Source organism: Toxorhynchites rutilus, chromosome 3, assembly GCF_029784135.1.
Source record: "Toxorhynchites rutilus septentrionalis strain SRP chromosome 3, ASM2978413v1, whole genome shotgun sequence".
In the NCBI taxonomy this organism is placed as follows: Eukaryota; Metazoa; Arthropoda; class Insecta; order Diptera; family Culicidae; genus Toxorhynchites; species Toxorhynchites rutilus.
This window is the reverse complement of record NC_073746.1, coordinates 38,182,327-38,201,296: the sequence shown is the minus strand read 5'-3', so window position 1 is coordinate 38,201,296 and position 18,970 is coordinate 38,182,327. Positions and strand designations below refer to the sequence as shown.

The 18,970-nt window shown below is 36.4% G+C and overlaps 1 protein-coding gene across 8 annotated transcripts in view; it reads left to right on the top strand.

Moving 5' to 3' along the window:
* Positions 1-18,970, top strand: part of LOC129780249 (transient receptor potential-gamma protein) — a 313,946-nt gene that overhangs the window by 200,792 nt on the left and 94,184 nt on the right. For 7 of the 8 annotated variants that reach the window (XM_055788306.1, XM_055788309.1, XM_055788308.1 and 4 more), the window contains one exon: positions 6,236-6,281. The exons of the other annotated variant lie outside the window; for it this stretch is intronic. The gene's annotated coding sequence lies outside the window, so the exon portion shown is untranslated. The remainder of the gene's footprint in view (positions 1-6,235; positions 6,282-18,970) is intronic. 8 annotated transcript variants of the gene reach the window in all.

Genomic DNA, 18,970 nt, shown 5'->3' with positions numbered 1-18,970 from the left:
ATTTGCATTTACTAGTTGCGTAAAAACACCCCAAATTGGACAAACCAAGATCATTTACCCTATTGCAAATTAATTTTTTTTTTTCGTAAATAAAAAAAAGAGTACAATTTTTTTTCTCAGTGCATTTTTTTTCACGTTTGAACATCAATACTCTACAACTTTTTCTATGACATTATTTCGATACGACGCATAGTTTTTGAGATATAAATTATCAAAATTGCTCCCACTAAAATCGATACGCCCGAAATTCCGAAATACTGTGGAAAACTCATATTTCCTCCAACCCAAACGGAATACAAACTTTCATTCGAATCAAAAATACTCATGTTTTGCCATTTGTCGATTTCATTTGGAATTGCTCAATATTGATCATTCCAATTGTTGCATGTATTGGGGCTATGATTATCTCTCAGTACAAGTACCCATTTGGAAGGCCTCGAATGGTTTTATTGGAAAAAACGAAGTTCTTGAATAACAATTTTTTTTCGTTGATCAGAGTAGAATAAAACGTGTGAGTAGTTTTTACTGATCAAAGTTAAGCCAACGATTATCGCCCGAATCAGACAGGTTGCCCTCCCCCGCTAGTTGAGCCAGCTTGTTAACTTGCCTCGTTCCGTGATATTTCATCCAGGTGAAAATTTGCGAGGGCCACTGCGCATTCTACTTCACTTCAGAGAATCTATGGGATCATACCTCTCACGCTTAAGGTCAGGAGTTCATTTCTCACTCCTGACATTCTTTCAAAAATGGAAGTAAAAGAAACGAACCAGCCAGTTAAAAGTCACCAGAGAAAGAAACTAAAAAATTCTAAAATAATCTATTTGATTTGTTATTGTTAATTATATATGTAGCTAATCTCCATATCGCAGAGATGAAGCAGCCTTCGGCTGAAAATTTCTTCAGTATAGAAAGAAAAAAATCTCCATATCTACAATTCGTTCGCTATCAGCAATCTGTGATTCTTTCGTATCCCTGTTGTAATATATTTTGAAGCCTCTTTCACTAGGGCTACGATCAATGTTGCCACACGTACTATTTATATGGAAAGGTACAGTTTTTTTTTCCGTTATTTCTGGTACAAATTCTGAACGATACAGAGTACAGATTTTCGTCAAAAAGTACAGATTGGCACAGATTTTTCTCCATGTGTGAAATTTATTACATTTGAACAAAGCAACAATGAGGTACATGACGGCTTTTACGCCACAGTATCGCTTGGTGTTGCTGATCATAAAAGCACTTACAATGCAATAATTGATCAGTTTCATATGAATGGAATTGCTTACAAGGATCGTCTGAATTCCTTGCCCCAGATGAACAGAATGTTTGTTTCAGGCTGAAAAACCTGAATTCACGATGCTACATGAAGAGCTGAAAGATTTTTATTAGAGGAATCTTACGTTGTTTAAGTGTCCAAAGCTAATCAATTTGAAGGTCATTTGAAAAGCGGCAAGAATTTTTAGGTTAGCAGCAAAAGAAACTATCAGAACAAAGGAAATCGAAAGGCAGATCATTTTTAAGGATATTTATCGGAGTTTTTTCGTGGAGATGATCATGCAAATGAGAAAAAATCGATTTTGATGGTCCGATGCTCCAGGCTGCGGCAATGTTAAATCCCACAAGTTTTTCTAATTTGACAAGCGTTTAATGTTGTGTTAGAAGCGTTTCCAGGATTCTACAATGGAAATATACAAGATCTGGATGATTAATTCCGTATCCTAAAGATAAAATTATTCCGTAAGAAACTTTCAGAAAACGAGCATATGCAGGATAGGTCGACGAAAATTGGATGTCTAAAAAAATAGACGGTTCGCTCGCATTTTCGGCGCTTGTTTGTAACGTTCTCACTCCTCGGCAACTATCGAGTGATTTTTTCTAAATATAATCAGAACAAAAATAAGCTTCGAAATCGGCTCAGCAACGGTACGACGAACGCTATTTTGAGATCAAAAGATTGATTAAACATTGTGGCGGCAGCTCGAAAATTTTGATTATTGATAGTATGCAATCTTCATTCAGAAAAACTATGTATAAGCATCATGAAACACACGAATTACTTGCAAATGTAAATGTATTATTTGTAGTAAACAAATGGGTATTTTTAATAATAGTTTTTATAACAAAAAATATTTACGATGGTATAGATTTTTGAAAAAAAAAGAACAGATGAGATAGATTTTTCACCCCGATGAAGATTTTAACGATGAAGCGAATAGAGATTATGTTCATTGAGCTTCTTTCAAGCAGTGATTTTAATTACCAGAGACATGCATATGAAACCGGAGTTTAAACAAAAATAGTTGCGCATACCAATATAAAAGGTTAGAAGTCATATCGTCATTTATTTTTCTATTTTTGACAGATTTCAACATGGATGGTTGACGTAACCACCAACACAACTGAGGGAGGGAAGACGTTTTTTTAAACGGTTTTATTTAGCTTGCCCTGTAATCTGTTTGTATGTTTGTAACATGTTTGTCTGTAGCGCTGACCCACATTAATAGAAATTTGACCCCCTTCCTGTTGACCGATTGATATGAAATTTGGAACACACCTTTATCTCTGTAGTCATTAAAAAACTATGTATTTCATGATCTTGAAAATCCAAGATGGCGGCCGCTACAAAATGGCGGACTACATATTTTCTCAAAAGCTCATCAATATGGGTATCAAATGAAAGGGCTTGACTATTAGAACACGGTTATTTATGAAAAATGCAAATCCAAGATGGCTGACACTACAAAATGGCGGTCTACATATTTTCTCAAAACCCTATTATTATGAGTATCAAATGAAAGGGCTTGACCAGTAGAACACAGTTATCTATGAAAAATGCAAATCCATTAAAATTCTACCAAATGACGGACTACATATTAAGTCAAAACCCCATTAATATGGGTATCAAATGAAAGGGCCTGACTAGTAGAACACAGTTATTTATGAAAAATGCAAATCTATGATGGCTGCCACTATCAAATGGCGGGCTGCATATTTTCTCAAAACCCGATTAATATGAGTACCAAATGAAAGGGATTGAATAGTAGATCACAGTAGATCATGAAAAACCCAAATCCAAGATAGCCGCAATCACAAAATAGCAAATTACTTTATTAAACGGTTTTATTTAGCTTGAACTGTTCGTATGTATGTTTGTATGTCTGTAGGGTTGCCCTACATTAATAGAAATTTGACCAATAGGAACTGACCGAATTTATAAAATAACTTTACCTCTGCTGTGATTTTGAAACTGCTTATCTTGAAAAATCCAATTTGGCCGCTGCTACAAAGTAGCTTATTCCATATCATTTAAAAAAAAAAGGTTGATTGAGATATGTGTATCAAACGAACGAACTTGACTTGGAGAACACACTATGTATTTTTTGCAATCTACTCAATATCGGTATCAAATGAAATTTTTTGACTGATAGAATACAGTACACTGGTTTTATTGTAGAGAAATATTCTAATGAAACAGATAATGTACTAAAAACTAGAAAATAAAATAAGTAAAAAAATTTTTTTTAAATTAAACGGTTTAATTGTGATAAAACATAATAATGTACTTAAAGCTTGAAAATAATTAGGCAAGTAGCAGTTAGCAGTTATAACACCTTTTTAGAGATGAACCAGCTTTTGGCTGAAAATCTCTTTAATAAAGAAAGAAAAAAAAAAAAAGTTATAACACCTCTCCTTCATTAGTCTAGGGCATTGATAAGACTAAAATAAAATCGTGGGGCACGTTGGATTCCCATTATCCACAATTAGCGACTTCCTCATATGTCCCACGATTTTATTTTAGTCTTATCAATGCCCTAGACTAATGAAGGAGAGGTGTTGTAACTGCTAACTGCTACTTGTCTAATTATTTTCTAGCTTTTAGTACATTATTATGTTTAATCACAATTAAACCGTTTAACTCAAAAAGTTTTTTTTACTTATTTTATTTCTTGTTTGTAACTGAATTATCATGACTGTCAACAATTTATACAGAATGAGCAGGCTCTACTTAATAAATGTTAACAGTAAAAGGTGGGCCGCAGTGCTTTTATGATTGTTGACATTTTAATTAAATAGAAAAATTAAGTTGGCGCTTACGTCAACTATGCATATTTTAGCGGCAAAGACAGTCAATTTCAGTCCAAATCAGCCTCTGATAACTTTGTCGTGTTGAGAACTCGTATTTGATGAACGTCCCAATCGCTTCGTTACTAAGAAATTTTTCAAACTTTGAATAATTTCAGCAATCGTATTTTTACGTAGATTTTTTACCGTAAATGTCACAAAATGTCTATGTTGGAGGTGGATAAGCGTTTTTTTTTATATACATATCATCTGATAGATGAGAAAATTGTACATTTAATATGTTACTTAATATGTGGTAGATAATAAGCCGATGGGATAGGTGTGTATTAGAGTCCCAATGAAAATGGAACTTGATTAAAAATGTTGATTCTTACGAAAAACTACCCTATGCAAAATATCAGCCTAATCGGACTTCATTTACTATTGCCGCAGATTTCGAATTTTAGGTTTTCTGAAAATCGAGAAATCACCCAAGGGGGGAGTAAAGAAAATCGGAGTTTAAAAAAAAATTGATGCCAACTGTCTTGAAATCGCATAAAACGACGAGATTTACTTACTCGCCGAAAAAATTCCGACTTTTCAGACGAAAAAACCAACAAGTGCCAAAAAGCGACAACGCGACAATGGTAAATGAAGTCCGAATGAGCTAATATTTTGCAGAGGGTATTTTATCGTGCAAATCAACATTTCGCAGTAAGTTCCGTTGCAAAATCGATATGACGATTTCGATTGGAACCCTAATACATACGTTTTGCCTTGTATTCTGAAAAAACAAAAACAAGTCCCAGAGTGTCGATTTTTGACGATTTTTTTTTCGAGATGACAGTAGATCTCGACGTTTCGTAATATTTGAAGACATTTGGCATCAATTTTTTTTTCGAAAACCCCGATTTTCTTTACACCCCCCTTGGGTTTTCAAAAAACTCAAACTTTAACGGCCGTGCGCACTAGTAAATGGAGTCCTATTGAGCTGATATTTTGCATAGGGTAGTTTTTTGTGGGAATCAACATTTTTATTCAAGTTTCCTTTTAAAATTCAAAGGTCAATTTTTTCCCATACAACCATTGGCATTCTAGTGTGCATTGTACTTCTTCGATACTGTACTCAGGTTATACGTTGAAACGAAAACCTATTTTCGGCAAACAACACTTGTTACAAGCCGTATTCGAAACACGCTTTACGAGCAACCAACCAGTTCCAATTAAAATCAGTGTAATACATTCTAACGCACTGACCATAAATCTTGAATTGCTTCCACTTAATGACGAGGCTCAGTACAATGTAGCGACCCTTACAATGTTATTGCTCCCTGATTCTAAAATGTAAAGCTGACTCCCGCCGCTCCCTCTCGAACGGGACTGCTCATTCATCAGCCCCCTTTTTTCAGGTGATTACAAGCTATCGAAAACACGATTTTTCTTGCATGAAACGGAAATTTGTTTTCCCATCAGCAATCTACCACACAAGCGCCCACAGTTTCCCCCGTTAGTCCCTGATTGAAATTACGAGTTCTACTCCAGTTCACCGCGAAGCAAAATAACACAAATACACAAGGCGCCCCCGCTGTCTGTTTGCATTCCCGAGTCAATTCCGGATGGAGAAGCCGAAAAATGGATGTTTTTCTTGCGCGTTCCACCCTTAGCATTACAACCGGGCCAAAGGAAGCTAGCCAGTTGGCCTATTTTCTGCTTGCTACCTCATAAAACAGTTATTCCAGTGGGTGGTCGTGGTAACTTTCGATTTTCCATTTCCATCGTTTGATCTGTGGCGGTAGCAAAAAAGGGAAGGGAGGAGACGCCACCCAACGCTTGTGAAATGTGGCGGCGGGAAGTTATGTAAAATTGCATGCAAACGTGTGCACCTTCCGGTTCACTTTATGTGCTCTCGATGTGAGTGGTGCCGAAAGTTGAACGAACTTTGCTGCCGCACCGGTGTTGAAGGTGCGGTGAGGTAAGGCCACACATTTTCGATGCAACTTTCGTGGTGATTAGTAGAGACTCCTCCGAGGTGGGGAGGGAGAGGCGCTGGCGCTAGAAAATTGTATGGAATTAAAAGATAATTGCATGATCGCGGTTGAATTGCCCTGCTGCTATGGAGTGAATTATTATTTTCACCGTCTTTTTCTAACGATTTCATTTGCTCTGTTTTCAGTTCTCCGAATGGGACGATCACTATGACAATGAAGCTCCGGATGAAGGTAAGCGAATGAATGATTCTTTACCTTTTTTTTTACTTTTCTGATCTCTGCCTTCGTGTTGCCAAAAATGCAATGTATTCAAATAGAAGGGGAATAAATCTTACGAAACTCTTTTTTCCAACGTCCGCCACTATTTTTCTAATACAATAGACTCGATGTCAGTGAGAGAAAATTAAATGAAAACAATAATAAAACAAAAAATCTACGCGATTCTCCACCATCCACCACCACAGTTCAGGCATGGTTTGCTTTCCGTGCTTTTTTTTTGGCATCTTGGTTGAATTAGCTAGGGGAGGACGGGGTAAGACGCCCATCTTAAGCAAAACAGGATACAAAAAACATTTTGACGTAGGACTACGTCTTTCATTTCTGTACCGCGGTGTAAGTTCATAGTTTCGGAAACGAGAGAGTGACGCTTGGAGTGCAAGGTTTTGAATGTTAATAATTCTTTGACGGTTGAACGAAGTGGTATATAAATCACTTCAATCGAAAGATAAAATGTCCACGATTTATATGATTCTTACTTATTGATCCAAACAATTGTTTTAATAGTTGAAAAACTCCATCGGTACATACTATCGATATCAATATAAATATAGCAATCAGTTGAAATATCACTTCAGTCGCGACTTCGGACTTCAGGACTTCGATTGAGGCATGATGCATAATGTCGACGCCAACATCTCTCAGTTTCTATTTTGCTTCGCATGGAGTGGTCTTGGAAAATTGTTTGCCTGTAAATGCGCTCGAGCGGAGGAATATTTGCACACATTTACGCATTCGGCTAGGTGTTCTCTGATGCAATTCATAAGCATTAGTTCCTTTTATGCTTTCGTCTGGAATGGTTATGAATTACCCTCAGGAAAACAAAATAATCATGTATCTTCAGTTGCTTTTACAAAGCCACTCAAACCGATAGGTTTTTTCCAGGACCACCAACACGTTCGAAAGAGTTGAATTTTGTGTTCATAACAGTTCCATACTTGTACTCATCCATCCACACATTAACAAGAAAAACTCAGCAGTCTTTCAAAATATTCATTCATTCATTCATTGAGAATTGATGTTGTAATGGTTGATGGATGTAATTTCGAATAAATGAAATCTGAGCCAGCGGTAGTCCTACGTCTAGCTTGCGGTTATATCACAGATACAACCCACTTCTAGTGATTACTAAATATTTCAACATTTCTTCACATCCACAACGTAGTCACATCTGTTTTCTTAACTTAAACCTTTACGAAAAAAAACAACAAAAATAACGAGAATTCTAAACGCATTTATATTACGTCATTCTTAACACTAGGCTTACGGACGTTTCTTATATACTTATCTCCACGAACACGCGTCAATTTGACGCGTGAACGAATACATATAAAAACACTTAGACAGCAATGTAGTTATACACTACAAGTAAAAAAGAAAACATTAGATATATACGAGGGTCACTATTTATATTTCGGGAATTGGCAACACTGATGTCATGTGAGTCCATCTGACGATTCCATCGTAAAGTTTGACATTTTTGACGATATACGTACTCAGAACATTTTGTCATGCGGACGCTATTTGTTTATTTTATATTTAGTTGAAAGTTTGGTCTCGGCAAAAAAATGGAACTGAATCGTGAACATTTTCGTGCGATGATTTTTTACGACTTTCGACGTGGATTATCACAACAAGAGTGCGTCAATCAACTTAATTTGACTTTTGGCGATGAAGCTCCATCAAAAACCACTGTGTATCGCTGGTATAGTGAATTCAATCGTGGTCGTAGTTCGCTGTCCGACGAGTTTCGTGAAGGTCGTCCAAAATCGACTGTAGTGCCAGAAAACATCGATGCTGTGCACGAAATGATTTAGCAAGATCGTCATGTAACCTATTGTGAGATTGAGGCATCCCTAAGCATTAGTTCCACCAGCATATATGCGATTTTACATGAACACTTAGTTGTGCGAAAATTATGTTCACGTTGGATCCCACATAATTTGACAATCGCTCAAAAAAAAGGCTCGTGTCGATTGGAATAAATGCTTTGAAAATTGGTTTAAGCGAATGCAAAAGTGTATCGATCATCGTGGCGAGTACTTTGAAAAACAATAAAAATATATTCGCAGCTTAACTATTTGTTTTTGCTCCTATTCCCGAAATATAAATAGTGACCCTCGTATTAATAGAAAGTTTTCATTGTTCAAGGATTTTATTACACATTTTTTCAATACTCTACATTTATTTCGCGCATCTATGCCTTGGTGGTAAATTCGCGAGCCATTTGGTCTACTTTGTCGAACCCAAACATTGTATCATGGTAGGGTAGGGCGGGGCTAGTTGAGCATTTTTGAATAAATTTGGCTATAACAGTTCGACTGAAAAGTTTATAAGGTAACCCAGTGAAATTATCTTTTTTTTTTTGCAAAATTCAATTTTATTATTCAACATAATTGCCTTTGAGGGCGATACAGTGATTTTAGCGATCTTGCAACTTCTCGATACCATTTTTATAGTACTCTTTCGGTTCTTCGACGTGTCAAATGTTGACACGTATCCTTTGAAAGATGGTGCTTTGTGATAGTCAAGTAGATTTTTTCAAGAGGTGCCATCAAGACGTCAACCGTATGAACTTTTCGGCCGAACTGTTGACTATGTAGTACGAAGTTTTGCGTTGGAATGTTATGTACCACAATTAAGCTTACCTTTTACCCTTCCAATGAAAAATAACTAGAGAATAATTTTGTTGACATTTTTCTTCAGAATATTTCAGAATAAATTGACCAACTAACCCCACACTCGTGGTAAGTTGGTCAACAATAGGCATATGTTCTTTTTGAGTAAATAATAAGCGTTTTTCCGTTAGAAGTTTTCTCCATTATAAATTGATAAATTTAATCAAAACAAAAAACAGTTAACAAATATCATGTCGTCAAGTAAAGAAACAAATTAATGAAAATTCAAATTCCCATCGTTGTTGGAAATTAGTCAGGCAATCTCAGGATTTTCATTAACATTTAGAACTAACACATTCAATAAACTTTTGTTTTACGTTCGAACTGATTTTTTCATGATTATTAACCATTTTCAGAACCAATTTTATAATGCGCAAACGTGCCGCTGTTCACAAATGTGCTGCCAGACTTTTGGCCTTTCTATTTATGAGTTTTTATTTTGGTTTTAACCCTTTAACGGGTACTGGCAACTATATTGCCACCAACAAAACATATTCTTTACGCTGCACTTGGAATATTATTTCAATATGTTACGTTGCCATTTTACTTCTATAGGCAATGCTCTATTTTTTTGGGCTTCTACGATTTTAATTTGCGAGTCATTTTTATGTATCAAAACCAAGATTTTAGAGCGCCGGCAGAAAAATTCTGTTTAAATTCGTTGAAAATGCAACAAGTTGAAAAGTTTTTCACTGTGAACGTACTATTTAGGATCTACGATGCAAGACCATATAGTTTTTTCAATCAAATAAATGGTGTATTTGATGAAAAATTCAAATTTTTCATTTAAATTTCTCTGTTCCTTTGAAACTCTATATAAAAAACTTGTTTTTTCGCTGCACTAGAAATATTGTAAATCGCTGAAATAATCAGTATCACTGCACTAGAAATATTGATATAGGAAAGCGTTATATCGTCTGAAAATCTGAAGCGACCCAAATTCCTCCATTTATGTATGTAGAGATGCTTGGAGAAAACCTCGCTAAACTATTCTCCATATTTGATTTAAGCACACTTGCGCTTTGTCGTCAAGTTCCAAAAGTGCATCACCCTTGTCGAAAATCGAACACTTCTCTAATTACATTTTTGTTCAACTTATGTTGTTACCGAGTCTACATTTTTTTTACTGACATCAATTTTATTATTTTTGTGCGAGTGAAACAAATCTCAAGTTTCCACTCGGTTCGTGGCAGTTCAACACACACGGGACATTTTTTGATTACTCGGCGCATAATTATTTATTGGCAGATATAGCAGGGTAACTCCAAGCGCCTCCCCAAAAATTTGCAGGTAGAAGAATTAGCTTGTAGAATTAATTTCGGAAAATTAAAGGAGTCGACAGTTGCACGCTAACAGGATTGGTCGAGTTTAAGTTGTATGAAAAAAGAAAGCCAAGACCGTTCGGGCAACGCTACAAATCCATTTCCACTTTCGAACAAAAATCAATTTCGTTTAGCGCAAACATCAAATGGTCGGGGTTCAGTCAGACCGGACTATGTATAATAAAATATTATTATTATTATTTATTAATTTAATTATTGATTAATTAGTTAATAAATAAAAAAAATAATTAAAAAATATTATTATTTATTAAATAATAAATTAACAAAATAAGAAAAATGGGTTAAAAGTAACAAACAATCAAGAATTTCCTCACATTTCCTCAGAAGGGAAGGAACTTTAAATGAAATGTTGGATTTCTCCGCATCAGAAAACTCTTCTCTTTGTCCTTCAATGAACACGGAATAGTAACTCGTATTGAAACACAATATATATGCTTATCAGTCAATTCATAGTGTCAGAGTGTCAGAGTGTAAAAAATTGTTATTACTAAACTTTTCATGATCAATTTCAGTTCCAACCGTGGTCTTCGATTGGCTGAAAGTTTTATTTTTCAAAATCACGCTAACCAGTTAATGGTTGATACATTTTTTTTACAAAAATCAAGAATTTTACTAAAATACATACTAATCGACTATTTTTGGTAAGTAAAACATTGTTTCAAGCAACCGTTTTGTTTTATTGTACGAGGGTCGTTCAAAAAATAAGTTTTAGTGCCTCAGAAATCGCAGAAAAATAAAGTTAGGACAAAAAACAAGGTGATTTTCGTAATCTACGATTTATTTTCTATGTTTCTACATAATCGCCGTAACATTCAAGGCATTTGTCATAGCGTGGCACGAGTTTTTCTATTCCGAGCGCGAAGAACGTAGCGTCCAAATTTTTGAAGTACGATGTAACTGCGTCACGAATTTCTTCGAATCGTTGACCGCCGAACGCCTGTTTCATCACCGTACAATTTTGAAGTTTTGGACCGATTAAGAACCGCGATTAAGAACAAAAGGCCTGGTTTATTGACAAAAGGAGTGTTCCTAATAATGCGCGGCCCCATTCTGCTCGCGTAACTCAAGAGCAATTGAAAAAAAAAATTAATTATGATTAAACGGTGATGAAACAGGCGTTCGGCGGTCAACGATTCGAAGAAATTCGTGACGCAGTTACAACATACTTCAAAAATTTAGACGCTACGTACTTTCGCGCTCGGAATAGAAAAACTCGTGCCACGCTATGAAAAATGCCTCGAACGTTACGGCGATTATGTAGATAAATAAAAAATAAATCGTAGATTACGAAAATCACCTTGTTTTTTGTCCTAATTTATTTTTCCGCGATTTCTGAGGCACTGAAACTTATTTTTTGAACGACCCTCGTATATGTTTAGCGAAGTAAATTCCACAGTTTAAAATCCACGTCGACTGCGTACTGAATAAATTATATGATTTCATCATCAAATTGCTCAGTCATGGTGAAAAAATATTTTTTGGTTCAGTCAGAGTGGACCAAGTAGAAATATCCAGTCGTAAAACCTTTTTGATTGATCTGAGAAGGTTTTTTTGTAATGCTATAATTTTACATCCTTGTTAAAGAGTAACTAAGAGCTGTAGAAGAGCGATTGGGGAGACTTATTGGAAGCTACTAAAATTACACAGCTTCAAACTTTGAATTCGATTTACTCGAAATCATAAATATGTTACTTAGTCCGGTCTGACTGAACACCGACCAAATGGATTAACAACGTTCATTATGATGTAATTATAGAAGATATGGTATTTCAATTTTCCGACCTTCCTTCAGATAGCGAATTCGTTTTTAAAACTGAGTCAGTGCCAAACTGACTCTGTTATATAAAAAAACCTTTTCAGCTTCACGAATGCGGTGGTTTGTTGGTGTGCGTTATATAGTCTGATTTGTTTATATTTGCGACGACAAATGTACAGTGTCGACGTCTGGTGGCGATATTAGTGCTTGGGAGGTAAATTATTCTCTATCAGATCAGAAGGGCCAAGTGCAGTGTAAAAATATAAAAGTTTGAATGAAAATTTTGACTTCATATTGTTTGATTACCTAACACATGTAGTTCTGTCACTCACTTAACCATTTGTCGATGGATTTCCTGTTTGTTCCACAAATAATTACTATTATAATATAAAATCATCATTAGACACAGTTTTCGTTCAATATGTTTCTGCGATATCGGAAAAAAAACCTCTTTTTCATCACATGAAATAAATACTGGATACGTTAAAGTAAATTTTCATTCATAGTTTTGATTTTGGAAGCAGGTTTATTCTACCTGAATATCCATCATTATTTCCGCCTCTCAATGAAAGCACACGTAGCTTAATGCCGTCTACTCGAATATACTCTTCAAAATCAGAATCCGAGTTGGATTATGATTTCAATAATACAAAAGTGAGTGAATAAAAAAACGTTTTGACAGTAGTTAGTGCGGCACTGGGGTTGAAACTGAACAAAAACGAATTCGCTAAGAGTTTACCGAAAATTTTTCGATTTTTCTCTACGGGAAGACACGAATACATCAAAATAAAAACGGCCCAAATCGGATCATCCCTTCCTCGGGTTTTCCGCTTACCAACAAATTTGCCATTCCATTTTTATTTGAAACTAGACGAGATTTTCTGTGCTGAACTACATTTAATGGTCTTCTTGAATGGCGTTAACATTCCCTGTGAAACTTTTGCTGTCTCAACGTATGCATTAACTAGCGTAATTTATTAATACTTAGTAGAGATTTCATAAGCCAAATAACACGCCTTGAATGTATTCCGAGGGGCAAGCTCTAGAATACGCGTGATCTCAGTGCCAGTGGAACTGAATTTCTTCGAAGAAAAATTCCTCGGCCAGAACGGGAATCGAACCCGAACACCCGGGAAGATAATGTGATTCGCTAACCACTCGACCACGGGTGCACACATTTAATGGTATTTATAATGAAAAAAAAAAGTTATAAGCTTAGAAAAATTCTGACAATTACTGCGTTTTTCAAAATTTTTCATGGTGGTGCATTTGATGTATGATGATGGTGTGTCTTACCCTAAGTTCCCCCACATGTTTCGAAAGGGACGAATGGCGAATGGCAAAAAATGCCACCGTTAGCCACCGATGCTTACCGTGATAAAGTTAACAATTTGTTTTATTGTTATTACCAACACCTGACTAGGTTTGATGGCAGCTGGTAAGCGAACTTTTTATTATCTTGTTTTGCTAAGCTACTGTGTTATGTTAGTAGAATTAATACGTCGGATTGAGGTAACAACGATTTGAATTTATGTACAGGAATTTTGCACTGACTGCACAAAACACACGCTCGCAGAAAAGTATTATTCATCGGTTCACTAACCATCGACCACTTAACAACGATCATCACTTAAGCCGTCGGTGGGGGCGAACCACGGAACGGCAGCACGGTTGTAGGGATGATTTATTGGCTGGTCTTTGTGTCTTCTTGTTTTACGACAATTTGCCACAGCTGGTACGGCTCCCAGTGTGAACCGCACACGGTTCGATACTGGCGAACCATAATCTTTCACAGCGAGAATTTAGTTGAACAGGGATCAATTTACTGCTCCATTTGGTCGAAAGTTCAAACAAGAACACGTGTGCGGGTAAGTGCGCGTCTCCCCAGAAGCTATGCCACCGGACAAAACGCTGAGATCAGTTGGGTGGGTCCAATAAATTTATGTTTGACATAAAATATCAAATTCCAATTTAGCTTTATACTGACTCGGTATTCCATCATGGAATCGCGGTGGTTCTGAGATTCCCTGATCAGCACCATCATCATCGTCATCGGTGGCGGCGGGTTGCAAGGACGAACGGGGTGAATTTGGTCGTATATCGCAACAGCTGTACGTTTTACAACCCCCGAGCGTTATCTTGCATCCAGTTACCATGAAGATGAGCTCCGTTGGAATGACCTATCTTGTTTTTTCGTCCTCTCTCTCTATCGCACCCCCTACCCTACCCTCCGCGGTCTGGTTGCGGGGGACCCGCAGGTTGATGATTAGGGAACAACTTTGTCTCTTTGTCTCTAGCCTTCGACGGGGTTTCAAAATTTTCACTAGCGTCGTATGTTCGTTGGCAGAAAAGCTGAAATATCGTCCCCCAAAGGACACATGTTTGGGTGGGAGAAACAATGGGAGACACTGGAAGATACACATTTTATCCGATTTGAGTCAATTGAAGTGGAAACCGTAATGGAAAATAAATAACCGCCTTTTAGTATAAAACGTGAGGATCACAATTTCGAGAGCTATGGTTTCACAATGCCACGAGGGTTCTACAAACATAATTGTATTGGGAGCAATCGTTTCATTACAATTAACTTGTTAACTGTTTCAATTTTTGTTTCAGGTAACTTGAAGAGTGCGTTCGAGTTTTCTCGCACTAAATGGACTTAAAAGAGTGTTTTTAGATCATTTGTGCAATGATTTGTTTGAATTGATTACTTTCCAATTATTACAATTTTAGGAAATTCATTCAATTTGTAAATTTTTTTTTTCGAAAGAGTCGCCTTAGTTCTCGACGACTGTTGTCTATCGCATCTGGAAACTAGCTTGTTTTAGTACAGGGTTTTCCAACTTTAAATTCCGAAAGTAAATTGAAATAAAACACACTTAGAATTCGAATTTCGATGAAACTTTAATTTCAAATTAAAGTTTGGTTTATGCCATTATGTGTGAAATACAACATCATTCAAATGTCCACCTAGGGCTTCCTCGCACACCTTGATCCGGAGCAGGTAATTTTCAATAACTTTTCGGCACATATGGGGCGGTATCTCGGTCATAACTTCACGAATGTTGTCTTTCAAATGTTCAAGAGTTTGCGGAGAGTTGGCATAGACACGGTCTTTCGCATAACCCCACAAAAAAAAAGTCTAGCGGGTTCAAATCGCATGATCTGGACGCCAAATTGGCATCACCAAAACGAGAAATTATGCGTCCCTCAAATTTTGTTCGCAATATGGCCATGTTCGGTCGTGTTGTGTGGCACGTGGCGCCGTCCTGCTGAAACCACTTGTCACCATTCACAGTTACCGTCTCGCCGTCCTTATTTTCAAAGAAATACGGCCCGATGACTCCACCAGACCATAATGCGCAACAAACAGTGACTTTTGGCGGATGCAATGGCCTCTCAACAATCACGTGTGGATTTTCTGAGCCCCATATACGGAAATTTTGTGTGTTCACATAGCCACCGAGCTCGAAATGTGCCTCATCGCTGAAGAAAATTTGATGCGAAAATTCAGCATTTTGCTGCTGTTGTTCGTTCACCCAATCGACGTATGCTCGACGCATTCCATGGTCACCACGCTCTTATTTTTGTACCAGTTGGACTTTATATGGATGTAGGTGCAAGTCCAAATGCAAAATTCGCCACAATGATGTGTTTGACAAGCCCAATTGCTGAGCACGCCATGGAATCGAAACATTCGGGTCATCCTCCACACTGGCAGCAACAGCATCAAAATCCGTCCGTAATGCTCGAAAAACAATTGCCGGGTTTTCATCGTTTTTATAGTATAATTTAACAAAATTAACACGTTGTGCGATGCTAAAACGATCCATATTGTAAAATGGCAGACATTCAACTAACGATATGACGCTTTGGTTGACAGCTGTGTCAAACGGTTGTCAGCGCAGGGCTGTATACTTTCGGAAGTCCGAAATGGAAAACCCTGTATGTTGCGAAATAACTAACACATCAATTCCATGGAAATTACCGTCATTGGGGGTGAGAATGGGTCAAAAAGGAAATTTTCGAATTTTAGATTGTAAAACTATCATAAATTAGAGTGGAATGCATTTCTGATTACGTAGATATGTTCTCTCATAATGAACTTACGAGTGTTGTTACGAGTTGAATAGTATTAATTTTCCACTGAAATGGGAATTAATGAAAGTTGACCCAATCTCACCTCAGAAAGGGTGACGATGGGTCAAAGTAAGTAAATAGTGTGAAGATTGAGTGAAGATTTTTCCTAATTCTGCCGCTGACGATGTCTTCTGCCGTTATGCTGGTTCCTGGAGGGATATTAAACCGCCCTCAACAACTATCTCTCGTTCTCGTTGAGAAATTCCTTGAATCTGTTCTTTATTTTTGTTTCTGACGAACTTGGAACATGTGGAATACTCTTTAGTAACGGCTTCACAGTAATCTGATGAATGCCATATTTAGTGAATCCTGAAATCAAGTTGCTCTTTCGATTGTCAATTAGCGGTTTTAGCATCCTGGAAAATGCGGCTTCTACAAAGTTGTCGCTGAGGTGACGCTTTTCTTTTTATACGTGCGAGTGCAATCCATGTCTAGGAGCTGTGTAATGAGCGTTGAATTTGGAGAGTTAATTGGTGTATTTAGGCATGTGTAATTCAGCTTAGTTTTGTATGTTCAATTTTATGCGTGATCCATTCTCACTCCTACTCAGCGTTTATTAACCATCGGTTGTGGGTTATTTCGAAAATATTTGAATTCCCATGAAAACCTTTTTCGATGTCCAAAAACAACAATTACTCATCTAGGCAAGACATGAAAGAATCGTTATAACAAATATTTAACCTTGTAGTATTTCTGTATAATGCTAGGCATGAGATGTTGCTGGGGTGTTATTTGATGGCTATATACACATCACACTTTGATGAATTATTAAACAATAACTGTTTGTACTACAGTTAAGGGGGTACTACACTATGAACATCATAAAAAGTATGTGATTTTCGCGATTGTTCCTTTACACTTTTTAAATGTGTACGTTATATCGAGGTAAAATGTACGTTATATCGAGTGACGTTATATCGAGGGTACGTTATATCGAAGTTTCCCTGTAGTCGCAACGGTTTGTTGAACCCTTGCAACCTTGTAAATTGGTGGGAGTTCTACAAGTTTTACTAGTGCCAACGATTTTGTTACGTAATCTTGGATATATTTCCTGTCGTCGTACGTATAATTTTTCCAAAATATAGATTTTTGACAAAATGGTGACATTTTTCGTAAAAAAATTGCGTTTTTGCCTCAAAAATCAAGACAAAAACATTCACCAAAATTTTATTTTTCAAAATATCAAAAAAATCCTACGTACGATGACAGGAAATTTATTGGAGAATCTGGGAAAACCTATTTCATCAAAATCGGATGGGCCGTTCCGGAGATAGAACTCAACCAGTTTGCAAAACTTAGTTTCGAGAAAAACGTGTTTTAAATTTTGGATCCGCGCTCCTTACGCAATGACTTAGGTCCACTAATTGATTTGAAACTTTGGAACGGAACATCGAACAAACCTTGGACAAAAACTACAGTAAAGTAGAAATCTCAGAGAACATTTTAAGCCAGCAATATTTTTTAAATTCTTTCAAGTTTCCATAGTGTACTACCCCCTTAAATATTATACATTGGAGGTAGTGAAAATATGTTTCCTACTAAACAGTTCACATCTTTCAAAAACATTCGTAATATTTGTCAAAACATTATTAATACAGGGAGACTTCGATATAACGTACCCTCGTTGTAACATACCCTCGATATAACGTACACATGGATGAATCCGGACCATCTCAGATAGGAAACGTTGTGGGTGTAAAGACATTGGTCATTCGAGCAACTTTGCATACTTGAAATCACCAAAAAAGAATTGGACTACTTTTTGGAAAGGGCCAAAGTTTTATTCTTATTTTTTTACAAAAAATTCTAAACTACAAAACTATAATGAATACAAAATTTTGGTCAAAAAATGAAATGTGGGAAATAATTTGAAATTTTCATGTAAAAAACACATAACTGAAAAAAAATTTAATTTTCAGAATAGTTTTGTTTAATGAATTTTTAAAATTCTAGGTAATTTTTACCTTTTTTCGGAAAACCACCCTTTAAGTCCTTCAAAATTTGAATCATAGAGTGAAATATAGGACATAATTTAATCTTTCATACAACTACCAACAAGTCTCCCATACATGGGAAAAAGGGCACTGTTATAGGGTACAAGTTTTTTCGACAAGTAAATGGTTATTTTATCTATTTATCGTCAATCAACAGTATGAAGGGAAACATATTGAGAAAAGCTTAGAAGGTGAATTTTGGGTTGGATTTTGTCATCATTATTTACTGACTCTACTCAAACAGCATCACAACACGGTAACGTTCAATAAAGTAGAAGTAGAAGAAATTGGCTTAACTTTGCAAAAACATAGCTAATGTGATAATTCAACCCGCATAATTAATCCCTTGAGAGTTTAAAAAATATCCGACTTGAAATGAATTTTTGGTCTTCGTGGTTGTCTGTTGCTTTTTTTTTCGATTATGGTCTAATGCCCATCACTACCTACAACTTTTTCCCATAATTCTGGCCCGAATTTTTTGATGTTATCTACGAATCAAGCCTTTCGTTATGTCTTCATGCTGTGAGGAGAATTCGTTTAAGGCAGTGTTTTAGTCTAGAAATTTGACAAAAATCTTTTTTTTTCTTCATATTTCTATAGTTTAGGCATTCAAGAATATACTCTAAAAAGGACTTATCGAAAATCCCATTATTTACCGAGTTAGAGCCATTTTAGTGATACGGTATCTAACCTGGCACGGCCTTAACAATGAACTTCGAACGCGATTTTCTCC